Here is an 18,909-nt window from a genome sequence, read left to right on the forward strand (position 1 = left end):
CAGTACGCTCAGCATCTCTGCTGGTTGTGAGCACCCAGTGCTGCACCCCTGGAAATGCCAAAATGATCAAGCCAGTGGCTCTCCTCACCCTGTATCCTGGCCCTAAAATGGCACTCCTGTGCAAGGCAACAGCCTTCTAGATTCAAGTCACAGCAAAAAGAGAGTATCAGAGGAAAATCTTCCTATGCCCCAAATAATTAGAGGATGTTGTACTCCTTGAATCACAAAGGTTAGCATTTACGCCACAAGCATTTTTTCAGGAGCCTTGTAGCTTTTTCCCCTTTTTCTGAAAACTACCGTGCACTTGTCATGAGACGTCTCTTGGGCAGGACCAGTTTTTTCCAGACGTGGTTTCCTGGTGCCTCTGAGGGCAGCGAGGCTGCAGAAACAGCCGTGTGCTCTGGAGCGGCACCTGACGGCCTGGTAGGACGGTGCTTGAGCCTCAAACAACCTCAAAGATGCTCGTCTGCTGGCAAATGAGTATTGGCCCCTATGAAAACCACTTGAAATGTCTTCCCTTTCAGCAAATGAATGTTTGCTTGGCAATACTGAAACATTTCATCTTGTATGACCTCATTCTCGGCGTTCTTCAAGTTGTGAGCTGTCCCTCTCCATTCAGCACGAGTCCTAATATAGACTCTCTCCCCCCATCACCAGTGTGCTGGGGATGAATCATAAGTCATATTTGTGATTGTGAACCCACATGCCAACCTACATCTGGAGAGATGACTCCTTTCACTAGCCTTAAATCCGCAGCTCTCTTTGTTAGGATGAAGTTTAACAGGTTGTTTTCCCTATCTCTGAACAAAGAAGCTTTTAAAACCCCTTGGTGTTCAGAAATGCCTTCTTGTTCCATTCCTCCCGTGTAGGCAGCTTCCGTGAACTTTGCTTATCGTTGTGTTATCTTAACGAGGAGACCAGGAGTGAGTGCGCAATAACAGCTTTATGAGTTTCTTGCAACAGGATCGGAATTAACTTGGAAAATTATCTAAAAATAAAACTTTTGTAAGGACAAAAAAAAAGAAACAAACATCAAAAAAAAAAAACAACAACACTAAAACTTAGCAACCGCAGGTTGAATCTTGTTGCCCATCTGACCAGAACTATGCATGATGAGAGTTTCTGGAAACGTGCTTGGTCCCTGATGGACTTGTGTCTTACATTTCAAGGATTTTAGCTGAAGGAAAACCCTGCCTTTGGCCTAACGCTAACCAAAGCATTTTCACAGTTTGCACCACACGGGAAGGAGCAGCCTGAAGATCCCCTCCCACCCCAGGAGGCATTCAGCAAAGTCCCAGGTGCAGCTGCACAGCACCCGGAGGCGGCAGCAGGCATCACAGGCACGACGTACCGAGGGCCTCAACACCACGTTTATGTTAACGTCCACGTCTTAGTTAATTCAACTATACTCATCTAGAGCTGAAAGCATAAGTCATCGTGGGGGCAGCAGCACATGCAGTAACCAACAGCCCACTAATTTTAAGCCTCACTAAAACCACCGGTCGGCGCTTGCAGATGGGAGCGTCGATGGCACGCGGGAAGCAGCAGCACTGCTGTGGCTCAGGGCGTGCTGGTCCCCCTCTTGCTCAAGCAGCTATGGACTTGCCAGTGCCTCCCGCTGTTTATTAATTTATTTTTTTTTTTATAGTCATTTTTCCCCAAGGGACATAGAAAGGGAAAAGGTTTGCATAGAGACATTTGTCTTCTGCTCTGCTTCAACATTAGACCCGTTCCAGAATCCTCTGCTCAATCAGTCTGTATAAACGTATGCATAAAAATTCAGACCAGGTGCAATGCCACTGCACAAACAAGCAAAAGAAGAACCCAGAAGCATGAATCCTGGGGCCGTGCTGCCCCAGTTTTCACCCACATACATCAGCACCTGCCACGGTCCTGGCAGGGATTTCTGGAGAAAAACGTGTTTGTGAGCGCAGCAGAGTGCACCTCGAGAGCTGGGAGCAGCTCGGGGGCAGCTCTGCACCTTTGGGGGGGGCCTGGAGGATGAGGGATGTCACAGCTCACACAGGCAGGTGACAAAAGAGAAAACCTGCTCCGGAAAACAGCAACAAAATCATTTACCTGGTGCTGCAGAGCGCAGACCATCCTTGCCCTCCTGCCCCCGCACTCACAGTGAATGACAAAGCACAAAGCCCGCTTTTAGGAAGAAAGCACAAGTAGGAGTCACCGCTAAATCCCTTTATATGTTCCACTGGACACATACCTCAGCCGCTTCGGATGAGAGGGCTGCGGATGTGCAGACGTTATGCAAATGTCTTGGCATTTTTTTTGCTCATCCCTAAGTTATTTTGCGCGCACGCATTGTATTCTTGGTATTCTCTTCGCCTTCTGAGTATTCCCCTAGAACGCTTCTAAACAATGAATTCTGCACCTCCCCTCCCCGCAGATGATGTGCTTTTATACCTGAAAACATTTAAGTGGGATTTTTGACTTAGTGCCTTTGTTCTTGTTGTTAAGCCGATCAAGCTAGAACACTTCGGAGAAAAAGAGAAGAGAAACAACGTTGTTTTGTCTGCTAACATGATTGATGGACAAGTTTCAATTATTGTACCCTCAACTGACTGGGAAGCACTTAAAAAAGAGACAAGACTCTTGAAAGATGTGCTCCTTCCCAGCTCAGTGGTTTCCCCAGAAAAAGTATACAAGGTTGCTCTCTGGTGGTAGCTGCCTGCCTCTGTGCGCAGGGCTCTGCTCCCAGCTGCTGTGCTGCCAGTTTCTGTTATGGACTGAGCGGCAGTGTGCTTTCTGAGTATTAAAGAGGGAAATTATATATAAATCATTATTTGTGTTGATTTAATTTGCTTGTAGGGCTTCCCCTTTGGGGCTGTGCCACATCACCTCTGCACCGAGCACGGCTGGGACACGCGGATCTGCCCCCCTGGAAACTTTCTCGCAGCTCACTCATCTCCTGTCATTCTCAGCCCTTTAAAAAGCACCGACAGACTTTTTACAAAATCGCGGTTAGGTAAATGCTTCAAAGCATCAAAGACTTCTTTTGGCTTGATGGATTTCTGACCGGTGGCCAGCGCAGGCTCGGTCACGTTACTTCCATCACTGCAAGTGTAAGCACGGTTTTCATTTCATGACGACTGCACTAAAGTTCCTGGCACACCAGTGTCATGAAAGGATGTTTCATGGATCTGTTGTGATCCCCAGGGTGACACCTGGAGCCAACACAGGCACCGGGCACCCTGCAGCCCGCAATCATGGCAGCGAGGTGCACCCTGCCATCAGCCAAGCACGGGAACTGCTTTGTAGTCACTGATTGCCCTGCTTACGGCTCTGAAACAAACCAAATTCCTGCCTGGAAATGCAGAGCAATGAGGGAAATCAAAGGGACATTTACAAGGACTGGAGATCAGCTGAGGCTTGCTCTTAGAGCAGGCCAGTGGGAGTGCAAAACCACCAACACGAAGCACACTTCGGATGCTGCTTCAGTGCTGCTATCATCGGTACCTTTTCTGCTGCTTTTCCTGGAATTCCCCAGTGCCAGCCTGTCTCCAGCACGCAGTGACATAGTGAGGAGCCCATCTGCAGGGGTCCCTGGGGAGACCCTCCCCGAGGGGTGCTTCAGAGCCGCTCAGGGAGACCTTGCCCTGGGGAATGTGCCCAGGTGATAAGCCCTGCCCAGCAAGGCCGGCATTTGCTAATCACCCCTTCCCTCATCCATCATTAGCCCCGCTCCTCTGATAAACTCTTCCTTCTTTACACCAAGACAGACATCTGCCACCTTCAAAAAGCAGCCCCACTTATTTAAGGTGCTTCTGTTTGCTGGGACCAAGGGATCTCCTCACCCTCCAGGCCCTTTCATGGGGGTGGCAGTGCCAGTCCCCACAGGCAGGAGCACCTTGGAGCCCATACCCACCACAAACCTCCAATTCCAGCTCAGGTTTGAAACCCAGCTGTGCAAGAAAGAAATGCTAGAGGTTTGAAATAGCCCAGAAATACTGCAAGAAGTGCTTCTCTAAAGTAAGTGCCCAGAAAATGGGGTTGAAGAAGAAAATGCACAGGAGCTCCAGGCTGAAGCAGAGACCAACACACCTGCCCTTCCCATGCAGGCAGCCTCCAACAGGCGTGCATTAGAGAGAGAAGCATCTTAATCATCCACCCTGCTGCAAATACATTCGCAGAGCTTTAATTGATTAACAGGCAGTCCTTGCCAGCAAATGAGCGGTTGGCTCCAGGGAGCTCTTGCTTGCTTGTTTTTAAACAGTGCAAAGTGGAAAAATGGAAGGAATAAGCAGTGAAAGCTCCAGGGAGCGACGCAGCGGGAGGGCTGGGGGGAGGCAGGCGGCGCTGCTCGGCACGCTGACCTTCTTGCTGCAGGGAAATGGGGGTCAAGTGGTAGCAGAGCACAGCACCGTGGGGAACGGGGAGGAGTTCAACAAGCGAAAACCCCAAACTGCATCTCTGCCTCAAGGCACGGGAGCCAATGTTCCTAGCGATGTGTGAAACTTTAAAGGAGCTAAGGAATTACTAAAATTGCCTAAAGCTCAGTAAAACGTTCATCCCTGGTGACGCAGTAGGAATTGGTGCTACTCCTCATCAGCCTCCTCCCAGCTTGCCGTCTCTCTTCTTGCAGCCGTGCTCAGCCTGGGAGAGCTGGCCTGATTTTAAAAAACCTTGTAGACCCAAGAGAGGCACAGGTCATGGTGAAAACAGCTATAGCAGAGTGACAGGAGCACTATTGGCCCTACCACCATCAATGGGCAGAGGGGTCCATTGGTGAAACCCGGCTCTCCAGCAGGCTCCTCACCATCAGGAGAAAACCCACTCAGGAGAAAAGCAGGACTGCCAGTCCCCTGCTGAAGCTGCTCCAGTGCAGAAAGATACACAAGGTCCCAGGCAGAAGAGAATCACCAGAGCATGCCGTGACCACTGGGCTGTGGCTGCCCCTCTCCTTGTGCTGAGCTCCCCAGGCTCTGGTACTTCTTCAGCTGCAGTGAGGCTTTGCATGCCCAGCTGCAGGGGGGATGCCCACAGGCCTCACTGCATCCAGAAAATCCCTATAATTAAATTCATGCAATTAAAAATTGGCACAAAATCTGAGAGCATTCATAGCAGCGCACGCAGATGCCTGGGTGCAGGCAGCCTGGATGCCCCTGCACCAGTCCCTGCACGGCGCAGGTTTGGTGTGTGGTGGTCGCACCAGGACAGCCACCTGCAGCCAGCATCACCACCTCCCGCGCAACCTCCAGCTTTCCTCGCCTGCACCCAGCACAGGGCACCAAAAAATCCCACTCCTGGACACCTCTCCAGCACAAAACCAGCCCTGGCTAAGGCTGCTTCTAGAGAGCAGGTCTAATCTGAGATGGGTAGGAGACTTTGGGGAGAGAAAAAGCATGGCTAGATGCAATCACTGATTGCTTTTGTAAGTCAGAGGGTGCAGGAAAACCACTCTTACTATATTTTCTTGCAATCCTGAAACCAGTTTATAACAGAAGATGAGAGAAGTCACCCATCTGGGTACAAAATCCGCACCACCAGGCTCAGAAGCTCATTTACTCCATGCAGCCCAAAAGGGAGATGCAATATGCTGCAGCGCTGGGAATCTGGGGCAGGATCCAATACTAGGAAGATTCACATCAGATTCCAAAACACCATGAACCTCAGCCAAATCAAATTACTCTGATTGCCGAATATATCATTTTCCACCTTAAGTGGAACAGCCTGCCTTGCCTTAACACGCTCCAGCCTCGTACCGGCGCAGCGCTGAGCGCGTTAATAGAGATGTCTCTCCCGGGGCTGTCACGGCCGCCCACCTGCTGTTTGATGACTTTACACACGTGTGACAGGTAGTAATGTCACTGACAGCCTCTCCCTGGCACCCAGTTTTTATTCATACCAGCGCACTGCCTGTCTGCGCCGTTCCAGGAGGGCTTTTGCTCGCCGGCGAGCCTTGTGTTGCTTCCCCGCTCACTCTGTTGCTTATCTTTGCTGAGAAACGGGACTTAATTCTTCTGCTGCTCCATTCTGCCAGTCTATACATCAGCTGAGAAGGGAAAAAAAAGAAAAGAACAGATCATGACAGGGCAGGATCATGACAAGCCGGCAGTGGAAGAAATATATCCAGGGTGAAATCCCCCACAGAAGCACCGGGCGCTCTCCTGACAGGGGACGTGTCAGACACTGAACCGACAACACCACGCTTGGCCCGAGCCAAAGGCCAACGACCAGCAGGCCTGGAGGGGAAAACAACATCCTGAACCTCTGCCTGCCCGCTTGCTCGCTAAGCTGATTTCGACAGGGATCCTCGTTAAGTACAGCTGCCCTGAGAGCAGGCCGCGGTGAGAGCAGGCCGCGTCCCCGCCACGCTGCCGGCCTCCCTCCCCGGCCCCCCGGCTCCTCGCTTACAGCAGTGCCAAGGAGGTGGCGACAAAAGCATTTCTGAGACAGAGAACTGCCTCCTGCGAGGCTGGGAGGGGGAGAAAGAACGCTATTCCCTCCCCTCAGGTACCGCCGTATTAAAATCATGATGAAAAATCAAAGAGTGCTTCGTATGCCCAAAATGCTTGCAGGGAGGTCAGAGCCCTGGTGCTGGGACAGGGCTCCTAAGGCTCCTGTTCAACGTCCAGACTTTTGGGGACTCCATCGGAATGACCGTCTTCTATTGCTGTGTCAAAAGAAAGACTACAAACAGAGGTGATTAGACGTAGAGAGGTTTAAGCGATCTCTAAGATGGGTTCAGCAGGAGAAGTGGAGAGGCAGGATAAAGACAGCAGGCAGCAGTCGAGCAGCAAGAGAAGCTGTTGCTCTGAATAACTGGCTGTGCAAGGACAAGATGCAAAATGAGCGGTTAGGCAGCAGCCCTGCAGAAGAGGAGGTGGGAATTACAGCATGGGGCAGACGTGCTCTGGTTTTGCAAAATATAGAGCCGTTTATCCCAACAGGACCCAGTGCTGGGGTGACACCAGTAAGGACCCCACTGTGCCCAGAGCAGGAAGGGGCGAGAGGAGGGGGGCACCAGGGAAGATCAGGGCTTGCCTCATGGGGACATGTGGGGCAAATGAGGATTATCCAGTTCAGAGAGAGAGCAAGTCTCAGCGAAGAGCCTGTGAAAGTCCCCAGGTCCATAAAATGCTGCTTCAGGAGCACACGGTGTTCGTGGTGTTTGGGGCGAGCTCTGTCCTCTCCTGCTCCAGGCTGCCCTGCTAATGCGAGCCGAACATGGAGCAGCAGCAAAGCCAAGCCCCAGGCCCCACTTAGGCAAGATAAATAAGCGAATATTTAGACATATAGGCAATTCTGCTGGCTACCACCCGAGTATTTTGGGAAATGAAGTCCTGGGTTTGCTTCCCATAGCCGCGAGAGCTGGAGGATCGGACCACGCACACAAGAGGTTCCTCTCCCACCAGCGGCCCCGGGAGCCCACCAAGGGAGTTTTTAAGGTGAAGCTGGGCTCTTACTGCCCACAGACAGCCTGCAGTTAATGAAATACTACCAAGTGCCATTTGTGTTTTAGAAAGCATGATGATGTTAATTAGCGTTCAAATTAAGCAGTAAGATAGAAGCGGGCATATAATGGACCGCTAATAAATGCCTTGAGTGTGTTGAGAGACGTGGGTCTGGGAGAAGAGTAATTTTAATCACCAGGAGTATTACTGATGGCCCATAGACTCCCTTATTGCTGTTCCAACACGCTGGAATGCTGCACTTTCCCATTAAAGCACCCATTAGCCTTCAGCCCACTAAAAATTTATCAGTGAAGCTATGTTCTGCTCATTTCTGCTCTACGTGTGAGTTAATGAACACGGCTACAGGGGCTTTAGCACCAGCCCTGGCTCTGAAAGCCTGACCTGGGCAGACCCAGGTGGTTTTGGAACGCGCTGGGGGCCCCCCAGCACCCATCACATCACCGCTGGCACTGTCACCGCAGCAAAACCCACCCTGCCTGCCTCTCCATGCAGAGCCAATGTCCCGTGCCCAGAGTGATTGATCGCGGAGCAGCATCGGTTAAAATCACGGTGTTTTTCATTTCCATGTGGATAAATTACTTCTCCAAAAAGCCATTTGTGCTTAATGCCATTTATCTGTAGTACGGTGCTAATCAGCTGCAAAGACATTTTTTTGCAGAGATTGATCGGCTCCACGCAAGTAGGTGGGACCTTTAATTAAAACACAAGCGCAGATGCGGTGCCCCGGCCTGCTGACAACACGGCACAGACCACTTAAGGGGCTGATTCTACTTTAATCTACCCTGGCATAAATCAGGAGAAAGGCCCGGCTCAGCAAAGCACTTAGCACACGTTTAAGTCCATCAGATTCAGTGAAGTGTTCAAGCATGAGCCGAAGCTCGGCACAGGCAGTGCGACTGCTCCCAGGCTGACGGCTCTTGCTTGCTAAATCGGAGACCACGTGCAAAGAGACCTCCGTGGCTTTTCATCCAGCTGCCTGCAGAGACAGGGCTCAGCACCCGCTCCCAACGAGGGGTGCTTCTGATGGCAGCAGGGGCCTTGGGAAAACCTCGAGAAATCCTTTGGAGAAAAACCGACGGGGCTCGTAACACATAGCTGGGGAGTGATATTTAACACAATAAAGAGGACAGGAGAAAAAAAAAATAAATAAAGCCTTGAGGAGGTTAATCACCAAGAGGAAATTAGCTCTGCAGGCTCTGGCTTCCAGCACCAGTCCAGGGTCCTTTCCTCTGCTGAGAAGGGCAAGCAAACGCGATCAACCCCTCCCATAAACCGGGAGCTCACGTTGGTGGGGTAAGGTGAAACAAAGGGTTAAAGCCAGCTGAAAAATATTCATTTTTCTTACTCCAGGTTAGCAAAATAAGCGATTGTAAACATTAAACTTGGGATAATGATGCCAGGCTTGGAGGAGAGGACGCCAGGGCACGCTGACATGCAAGCAGCAAGAGGATTTTGTTATTCGCTTCTGTTTCTACCACTAGACTAAACCAAGCCCGGCATTCGCCGAGTTAATAGGTGGCAGAAAACACAGCTGAAAACGTGGTTTCCTTGATCCCAGGGCTGGATGCCAGCCAAACCCACCGCCAGCTGCGCTTTCTGAGCAGGGGGCGATGCCCCCGGCAATGCAACATCTCCCCGTGAGGTTCGGGGATGGCACACGAAGGCGACGCAGCCCAGCAAGTCGTGACAAGGCACGACAAGTCACGACAACGCCACGTGCAATGGGGAGAGGACCTGGTGTGAAGCACGAGACCAGAAAGAGCCAGGGGACAGCTTCTGCTGGGCTGACCCCGGCTGCTGCTGCTGCTGAGCCGAGAACTAAAATGGCTTTTGACAACTGAAAGGAGAAGAGCTAGAGAATTTCTTTCCAAAATGATTATTCTTGCTCTGTGGCTATTTTGCTTGAAAATTATTAATTTTGTTTCCGTATTATTTCATGACACAAACAGTCGTAGCAGTACAGTATGTCAGGTCAGGTCACCGGATAATAATATGTCAGAACATTTTAACTCCGTGTCACGTCAGGCCGATTCCTTTCGATTACTGTATTTTTAAAATCCATTAGCAGCGGCTGCAGCTCAATACCAATTAAATATACTGCCTTGTTTTCTGGAGTGAAGAGCTTTCCTGTGCTTCATAGTGAAGCAATCTGACACTTTGAATAAAATAAGCATTAATTATAACAATTAATGGAGCAAACCTGGAAAGGCGATACCCGGCTGACAAAAGCACGTTACTCTGGCCTAACCAGACAGCAGTGGTCTCGGCGAAGGCACCCTCGGGGCGTGCTGCTGTGTGCCTCCTACAGGAGCCTTGAGGACACCAGCACCAAGCGGAGCAGCGCAGCATGCTGCAAACCCTGCCTGCAAACTCCAAAGTTTCCTCTGAAGCCAATGTTTCTGGACAATTTAAGACACCGGCTGCTGCATGGAAGTGGCCGAAGGAAAACGCTCTCTTGTGCCAAACGAGCTGTGAAGGCTTCCCGCTGGCAGGGGGGCTGAGAAGGATGAGGGTTGATCACCTTTGAAAACACAAGCTCTCCTGTTGTCGGCTTTCACAAAACATCGGGTATTTGTTTTGCAGGGTCTCGCCATCTCTATGAGCTACTGATACTTTAAAGAACAGGGAACTTTATTCATAAATGTATTTAGTCTTTTCCCAATGGCCCCATAACACCCTATAACTGACACAAGCAGTGCCTCTCTGCTCCGGGTGCCCAGCAGGCTGTTCCAGTAACTTTTTACAGGAATTGCATTTTCTAATCACAGCTTTCTGCCAAAACTATTGCCGCCAACCCTCAGGAGCAGGTTCTGTGCCATCCCACGTTCACCAGCACGTCACTGCACCAGCACTCGTGCAGTGCAGGCGTGCCAGAGCCACGTCCTCTCTGGCACTTCTGGAAAGCCCTGGTCTGCTACAGCTGAGTGTAAACTAGCTGAGGACCTGACCTTGGCTGAGAGCGATACAAGCACAGCAAAATAACCCCACCGTACAGCCAGGCTGACTGCCTTTAGCATCGTCATCTTTGCCTTTTATGAATGAGGAGCGATTCACAGGGCACAGCCTGGAAATTGAAGCCCAGGCGTGACGGCGCTCGGCGAGGGCTGCGGGCTCCCTTTTGGGTGGCAGCGCGCGGATACAGCACAGCCGCCTCCCGGGAGCCGCCTTTTCCCTAACGAGGTCTAACAGGCGCGGTTTACCCACTGGTGGGAAACGACGACGGACAGCTTTTCCCTGTGCAAACAGAAAGCCTCCCCTGCGGATCACACGCGGTGTCACAGCCTGTCCCGTGGCGTCGTCTGGCTGTCCCTTGCCGCGGGGAGGCAGCTGCGCTGTACCCAGCCCCTTGGGGCATGAGCGCGGGCTGTGAGGGTAGCAGGGAAGATAATGCTCCCTCATCACATCCCTTGATTTCAATTTTATCTAATTAAAGCCGCCCATGAGGGAGCTGGAGATCCTGAGTGAAGCATCCCAGAAGGGGATGCTGCTCCCCAGGCAGGTGGATAGCCGGGCGGCCGTGCTGACAGTGCCCAGAAGCACTCAATGAGCTCACTCCTCACACCCTTAATCAACATTACCTTCTTTATGAGAGCAGACCACCTGAACACTAAAGTTTAAGGCACATCTTCAAAGGCTCAGAGTAGCAACAAACACCTACTCTAACTTTCTTGCACAAGCCCAGCCCAACCGACTTCGGCCTGGGGCACTTGTATGGGGTCACTCGCTTCGAGGGGCTGTGTGCATTTCTGCAAATCACCAGTCTCCGTCATGGATGAGTGACTTGCAGCTTTTTTGTTGTTAAAAACAGAACGCTTCCATCTATGCATTATTAAAACATCATGCAGATGTTGGTATGCGCACGAGCCCCTGGCTTTCTGCAGTTGCTCGTTGGCTCGCCGATAGCGGTAGGCTGGGATTCACGGGGTAAAGACCCGGCACAGACTTTTCCCACGGAAACGTGTGGATAATTCCCCTTTCTGCTCACGAGTCTGGCAGTAATCTGATCTGCTCTTCAGATCCAGCGCAGCAGCGTGGGCCCGGGCGGAGCTCTGCTCCAACGCGTTACATCCATGACTACGAGCTGAGCGTGCGGCCAGCCACGACACCAGCGCAGCCTCACCGCAGCCACCCCGTGCTCACCACAAATGGTCCTCGCGAGCAAGAATTGGTCCCCAAGAACAGGAATGAGCACTCTGGGGCTACGTGCTGTCTCAATCACGCCCAGCTCCACCTCCAAACCTTCTCATGGCTGGCGACGTGGTGCCAGGCTGGGCTGAGAGCACAGCAAGGCGCAGAAAATAGAAAACCCTCCCTTGTGACAGAGCTCCGGACAACCAGATCTGAAATTTCTCGTAGTCTTGGTCTCGTTAGGGAGGGGTGAGACGTGGTAGCACTAAACGGCGTGTTCAGGGAGGGAGAAGGGCTGAAGCTATTCGCGAATTTGCATTCAGTCCAGACTGCTGAAATGCCCTCGCTAAGTCGTGGAATGGCTGATTGTGGAAACAGACACACAATCAGGATTTTTTTTTAACCTAAATTGCTTATTTTTAAGTTAAATTGCATTTTATGATGAAACTGAATTTGAAAAGCCTTTAGTGGAAAGGTAAATTAAGAAGAAAATTACGAACAAACTTTGTTTTGGGTCAGATGTCACTTTCGATCTGATACAAGACTCATTTTTTTGTTCTTCTCAGTGGAAAAAAAAAAAGTCCATTATTATTTCATCAAGCCAATCCTGTTTTTCCACGTTTATCAAGGACCCTTGAATGGCAGTGTTGTGCCCAGAGGGGACCCGGGACATCTCTGTGGCCCACCGGCAGCCCCCAGGCTCGGGGCTCCCTTCCTTCAGCCCCACTTCAGCTGGCAGCGCGATGCCGAGGAGGAGCGATGCTTTGTGGTTTGGGCCCTGCCAGCCGCGAGGCTCCTTCCCCTCTCGTCTGAGGCTCCTTCACCGCTGCCATTAGCGGGCCGGGCTTCCTCAGCCTGTCACGCTGATGTCGTGAGGACACAAGGCCGTGGCTCCCTTGTTTAATTACAGCTGAAGTGCTGTACCCACGTACTCCAAAGCCTCTGACTCCAGACGTTTCCATTTGAAGGATCGTTTGTAACTCAGCACAGAGCCAAACAGTGCTGGCAAGGCTCTTGCACACACACAGAGGCTGTGAGCAGGGCTGCGGGTGCCCTCTCTGAAAACCCACAGCTCGGCGGGGTCCCCAGCCTCTGAGATGGGGTGCGAGAAGGTCTGGGTGGGGAGAAAGGTCCTCCCGACCACCAGGAGATTTCCTGAAGGTGGAGAGGTAAATAGAAAGGCGTAGCAATCAAGGGAAACGGAGGATTCAAAAAGCAAATCTCTTGTTTCCCCTTAAATACAAGGGTGGCAGCAGGTGGGGGAGCTGTGCTGCTCTCTGCAGCGAGATGCTCCTGCCCTGCATCCTGGCTCGCTTCCACCTCCAGCTTCCCCGCGCTCCCACGTGCCAACGTTGTTATTTTTTGCTCCCAGCTCTGAGGCGTTCAGGTCCACCCAAGAGGTGGCTGCACTTCATTTAGCACCAAATTGTGTACGGAGCCCGCGTAAACGCACACGCTTTGGTGAGCCTTCAGAGGGAAGGGCACAAAGCACCACGACGACGACAACGTGCGCCCTCCCTGAGCCTGCCACCCACCAGCCGGGAGGCTCCCCAGGCCCCGCTCGCGCTGTTTCAGCTCGAGCTGCTGCTAAAACCCCTCGGCAGCAGAGATCTCCCCAGGAGCCGTGCAGGACTGCTCGCCAGCAGGGCCGGGGGGACACCGCCTGCAGCGCAGCGAGGGCACGGAGCCCGCTCGCCCCGCGGCGCTGTCTCCCGCTGCCCTCCCGTCCCCGCAGCCCCGCTCTCTGGGAACTGAGCTTCTCCGAGCGCCGGGAGTGGTTTCCATGGAAATAAAGAAGAATCTCGCAGCCCAACTCCACCAAAACGTCGATTGGCTCCCAGTGCTTCGCAGGCCACTTATTAATAATAACAGCAACGACACTGGCGGAGGCAGAGAGACCCTGTGGCAAGGCTAGCTTGGGTTTGGACAGGGATTATACCCTGGAGCCATCACTGATGCCCAGGAGGAGCCCAGGATTCTTCAGTGCCTGTCCCCCCTTGCTGTGCCTGCTCCCTCCTCGCACCTCCCCATCACACTGGGATGCGCAGGGGCCTGATCCTGCCCCCAGCCCACGCCAGCCGTCCCTGCAAGAGCTGCCTCGCTCCCAGCCAGCTTACAGCCCAGCCAGGACCATATCCGCTAGTTCAATTACATCCCCTCTGCAAGGCGGGGATACAAGCGTTGTTGTTTATAAGCATCTCCTTTCTGAAAGTAGTGGGGAGCAACAGAACAGAGGAAAATGCCCAAACGAGGAAGATGATGGAAATTAATTGCCAATAAACACATACACGAGCATCCCGGATGCACCCTTAACGCTTTGCACAGCATCAGCTGCAGCCCTTCACAAGCAAACCCCACCACCTCATCCTGCACCGTGCTCCACCCCTCCCTTACACAGCACAGAACAAGCATCACGGTAAAATACCAGCGAAACACCTTCAGTTGGCAGAGGATAGACAGCACCAGGAATACCCAGCTACTGATCAACAGCTTCGACAGATGCTCGGCTGCAGGAATTCTGCATGGCACCTACGTGACATTTAAAGGCAGTGTGAGGGATGCAGGCACAGCAGAGACCACGTGTTGCATGGAAATTAATTTCGTTTTTAAGAACTAGCTACTGTGGTGATCTGTTTTTTTCCTAAAATGGGCTGTGGGTCAGATACATGGACCCGGATCCTCCCCGGTGCATTCAGGACCCTCAATATCCTCAGAGATTTTGGGCTCTTGTCCATCATACCTGCATGGAAACAGATTGAATCGGAAGGTTTTTACTGCCATTTCTGGATCATTTGGATGTTGGGCAAAGCTTTTCCTGATGAAGTAGCTGTCGAAGGTGGAGGTCTGGTCCTTATTGCCTGCATCCTGCCCGCTGCTCTCCTACAAGCCTGGCAGGGAAGGGGCAGCAGGAGCAGCCCTGGCTGGGTACATCACAGCCCCGTACAGACAGAAAAACAAGTGATCTGTTTTAAGGGAACCACTCTCGTGTAAGCTGGTCACCTGGAACTAGTAAAACAAAAATCCAGAATAAAAGATAATAACGCAGAATTTCTCTAAAAAGGTCGTATTGGGGAAAAGTGCAGTAAAGAGAGCAATTTTTGCATTAGTGTCCTGCACAGATGGGAAGAGCAGCTCAGCTGCAGGATGCAGCTCCATACTGATGGCCCCTGGGGAGACTCTTTTCTACATCCTGGCTGTGCACCGTCTTCACCGCTCACTTTGGGGTATGCTGAAGCAGTTTGGGCAGCCAGCCTATCATTAACATGCACATCTAGGAGTGATGTCTCATCAAAACTGTCTAGGACATATTTTAGCACATCAGAGCTTAGAACTGAAGATGCTTACACAGAAATACACAGATGGGTATCGGTGCAAGATGGAAACACTTCAAAATATGTGTGGTACTTGCAGCAAACTTTGCCTCACTGATCCTTTCCTCCTTGGAAAAGCTCGCAGAAGTCCTTGGGGGGACTCCAGGTTGTTCTGAGCTTGTGGGAGGGGAAAGGATGTGATTAATGCCTATCTCTGTAAGGAACGGGCTGTTCCGTTTCTGCAAAACTTTGCCCCAGAAACGCAAACACAACTGGCCACAGGTGGAATTACAGCACGCTCTGGAGCTCCTGCTTTATTTTCTGGCTCTCGCAGTGAGCCAGCCTGATTACCCGCATTTGAAACATGATTGTTCCCAGAACCGCTGCGCGTAAATCCCGCGCTGCAGGGGGATGCGAAGCAGAACAGGTGGGAGAGCATCCCCCTGCCCACGGCAGCCACCACGCTGCCAGCAACCGAGCCGTGCCCGCAAAAACTGGGGGGAGCCAGCGAGCGGCTGAGCTGTAAATAGAGGGAAACAAATCCTTCGGGGAACCCGTCCAACAGCCGCCGGCTCCCAGGGGCTGGAGCGCAGCCCGAGAGGGTGGCAGGTCCTGCGCTCGCTCCAAGCACGCACACGCTCGCGCGGCCCCGAGCAGGTTTAATTTGCTGCAACTGTTTCAACAAACCCCGAGCCCTGGTAATGCTGTTACACGCCGAAATTGCTCGGTGTAAAACAACACTGAGCGGAAAACACTGCGGGCACGGAGGAGCCCCCTCGTTTCTTCAGCACCCAGTCTGGTCCCGGCACCTGGGCTTTGTAAGGAGAAGCGAAAAAAGCCTCCAAAAAACACCAAACCACCCCAGAGAGCTTACAAAATGTGTTTTGCCAAAGAAGTCTGATGTAGTACTGGGGGGTGAGAGGAGATGCAAAAACTCCTCAAGTCTTGGTGCGTGCTTGAAGGGCTGAGCTCAGCGCAGAGCTGACACCGAACGTGTTTTTAATTCAAAGTCTGTGTAAGAACACAAGGCGCTTCTTGTCACGGCCGTCCCGTTTGACAGCAGGGTCTGAGTGTCCTGCCCAAGGTTCCTGCCGGAGCCCTGAAATTGCCCAACTTGCCTCATGCTTTCTGCCTCGCTCCGACTAGAGAAGACGCCCTGCAGTTTCACAAGGGTACGAGGGATCCTAGCGCTGGCGGTGTGATGCTTTGCCAAGCCACGAGGGTGATACATCCCTGGCTGGACCAGTGCTAGCTCCAAACACAAGCGTAGGAGATTCCTGCAGGGGCTGAAACTCCCTGGAGGGAAACCAATGCAAATCCGCAGGCCCAGCCTCCTGACAGCCACCAAAGCAATTTGCTTCCCCGCATCAACAGCTGCCCCCAAGCAAAACCCCGATGCCACATCACAAAGCCACCAAGGCTCAGCTGCGGCCCAGCTGAGTTTTGGCTTCAGCTACGATAACATATGACTGTGTTTCGGCTGGACAGGCTGCGATTCCCCCGTCTGCGTGGGCTTAAGGCTTAATTTCCATCGCCCAAGGCGATGGCCGTGCACCCAGCTCCTGAGGAGGTGCCAGCCCAGAGCTCAGCACCGTGCCCAGAGCCCACGGCTGCACTGCTCGCACACTTGTTCCCTGTCTCCTGGAGACCCCGGTGAGCTCAGACCCGCTGCTTCAGCCAGTTAATCCTTGCTGCTCCTTATGCCAGTTAATCCACTCTGCTCCTTATGCCAGGCCTCCTGCAGAGGCACGAGGAGACCCGGTGGCACCCTGTGCTGCAGTGCGGGGCTCAGCACCGGGATGCTGCAACCTCTCACCCCTCCTCACTCCTGGCCCTGGCATCAGCGCCCAGGGCACACGGGTGAGAAAAAGAGAGAAAAATGGGCTTTCTTATGCCAGCCTGCTAAAGCTAAAAGGGTTCATTGCACCAGGGCTCCTTGCAGGAGGAAGGGAGCAGCCCCCGCACCATCCCCATCCCGTCCCCTCCCCGCGTCACATCCTCACCAGGGCTGATTCAGCTGCACACAGGCCACATGGTGAATCACACAGGGAAACGCTGCGAGCTAAAAATAACCCCTGGCTGTTTTGGTCCTGCCGGGTTATTTTTAAGCTGCTGGCTTTGCCTGCCCGGGACCCGACACCAACGAAGCGAGCACCGTAAGGGCGAGGGCTGCTCATCACCGCCGAGCGAGGAGCTCGGGCTCCAGCTGCCGTACCCCAACCTGTGGGGTCAGCTGCCTGAATTCAGCACAGCCATCCACGCACACCAGCTTGTCGCAGCCAGCATGGGATAAGCCTGCAACACTGGCAGAGCTGGGTAAGCAGCCCTTTGAAACCCCAGCAGCAAACACCTATTCCGGTGGTTTCGGCACTTCGCCTCTCTTTCAAGCTGGCAAAGCCACTGCCTCAATCGGGAGCAGCTTCAGCCAAGAAAAATAAGCGCTACCTTACATTCCCAGGCTTGTTTATCATTGTCACGATGCTCTGCTCTAACTGGGAGGCTGCATTATGCATCATGCTGCCTACTTGCAAATAATAAGCTACATGTGTAAACAGGCTCCACTATTTTGAGTTGAATAGCTAACAAATGAGCAAACAAAAACTCCGCAGCCCACCACGCTCCTGTTTAAGTGACGCAACGGATGCCTTTGTGCATCCCGAAGGTGACACATCCATCACGCTCGGAGCCCCAGCGGCTTCTGCATCACTGCCAAAACTCCAAAGCGCGGGGGCTGGCGGCAGGCGGCGAGCACGGGGCTGTGGTCAGGCTGACACGGCCCTTCGTCTGTGGGCTCAGACCTAAAATAGATGTGGTGCTCGCTCCTGCTACATCATTGTCATTGCAGTCACTGTGCCAGCTCCGTGGGGATGGATTCAGCCACCTGAAGTGCATGGCCTCGCACTGGGCAGGAGGGGCAGGGCACCGTAAGGGTGTTTGGTCTGAGCAGGGGTCCCGTGGGCACCTGGCTCTGGATTCGACCACTGCAGCACCCGTGTAATGAGCCCGTATGAATTTGTGAGGGCTCTCCTGCTGCACCGCTCTCCTAAGTCTATTGAACCCTCTGCAAATGGTGTTTCCCTCATCGCAGCTCTGCCTTCTTTTGTATTCTTTAATTTTCTGCCATAGTCTGTATTATTATCTATTGTAAGAAGAGTTATTTAAGAACCTTTGGACTATAATGGGCTTGGCATTACAGAAAAATAAAGCAGCTCTCCAGGAAACTTGCGCTGATTTCAGCCTTCCCATTTACGCCGTGATGCATCACACTGTGCTCTAATGTCTCACTAATCTGCAGCTCAATCTGCTGTTAAACGGGCTGGTGATGCAGAAGCCACTCACTAAGGTTGCTTGATATTCAGCTGCTGATTGAATCATTTGCTTCTTGCGATTTGCAGATGCGCCAAAGAGCCAGAAGCCCTTTTTCTTCCCGAAAAGTTAATTGGATCAGAGATCCTCGCTGGCAGCTGGCACCCAGGTGAACCCCAGCCCTGCAGAGGGGCTGCCTGGCAGGACCAGGGTGAGCAGGGGATGGTGACCAGGGGACAGAGCCTGGGGACAGAGCCTGGCAGCTGCCTCCTGCGGGGAGGGAACTCAGCGATGCCTCACAGGGGCTTTGAGCAGGCCCCACGGTGATGCCAGCCTCACTGCTCCGTCAAGGCAGAGCCCCATCCCACGGCACCACGCTGCGGTTTTGCTCCCATCAGACATTCCCCAGGATGAATTTCCCCCGCCATACTTCCAGCTTTGTCGTTTGTGAGAGCTGATTACTGCCAGCGGTCCCTTTCAGCACGTCCCACCCAGCTACTCACAGGTACAGCTCCTTCCTAGCCTGGAAACTGAGACGGCTTCAGCAGCACTCGGGTTTTGTTATTTTCCCAGGCTTCAGCACGCAACACGCCGTTTGCCATCTTCCTCAATAATTAAGCAGTCGGTGCCGTTGTCAAAGAAGCACTTCACTACGCTTGTACCAGGTTTCCGACCGACTGCGGTCCCAAGCGAGGCAGCGTTAGGCACCGGGGCTGCAGCTCTGCGATTAC

At 52.7% G+C, this 18,909-nt stretch overlaps 1 protein-coding gene across 2 annotated transcripts in view; it reads right to left on the reverse strand.

The window, feature by feature from the left end:
* PROK2 (prokineticin 2) overlaps window positions 1-18,909 on the reverse strand; it is a 97,050-nt gene that overhangs the window by 44,930 nt on the left and 33,211 nt on the right. The window contains exon 3 of one of the 2 annotated variants that reach the window (XM_083795653.1): window positions 5,864-6,010. The exons of the other annotated variant lie outside the window; for it this stretch is intronic. The gene's annotated coding sequence lies outside the window, so the exon portion shown is untranslated. The remainder of the gene's footprint in view (window positions 1-5,863; window positions 6,011-18,909) is intronic. 2 annotated transcript variants of the gene reach the window in all.

Source organism: Anser anser (genome assembly GCF_964211835.1).
Source record: "Anser anser genome assembly, chromosome: 12".
NCBI classification, from domain to species: domain Eukaryota; kingdom Metazoa; phylum Chordata; class Aves; order Anseriformes; family Anatidae; genus Anser; species Anser anser.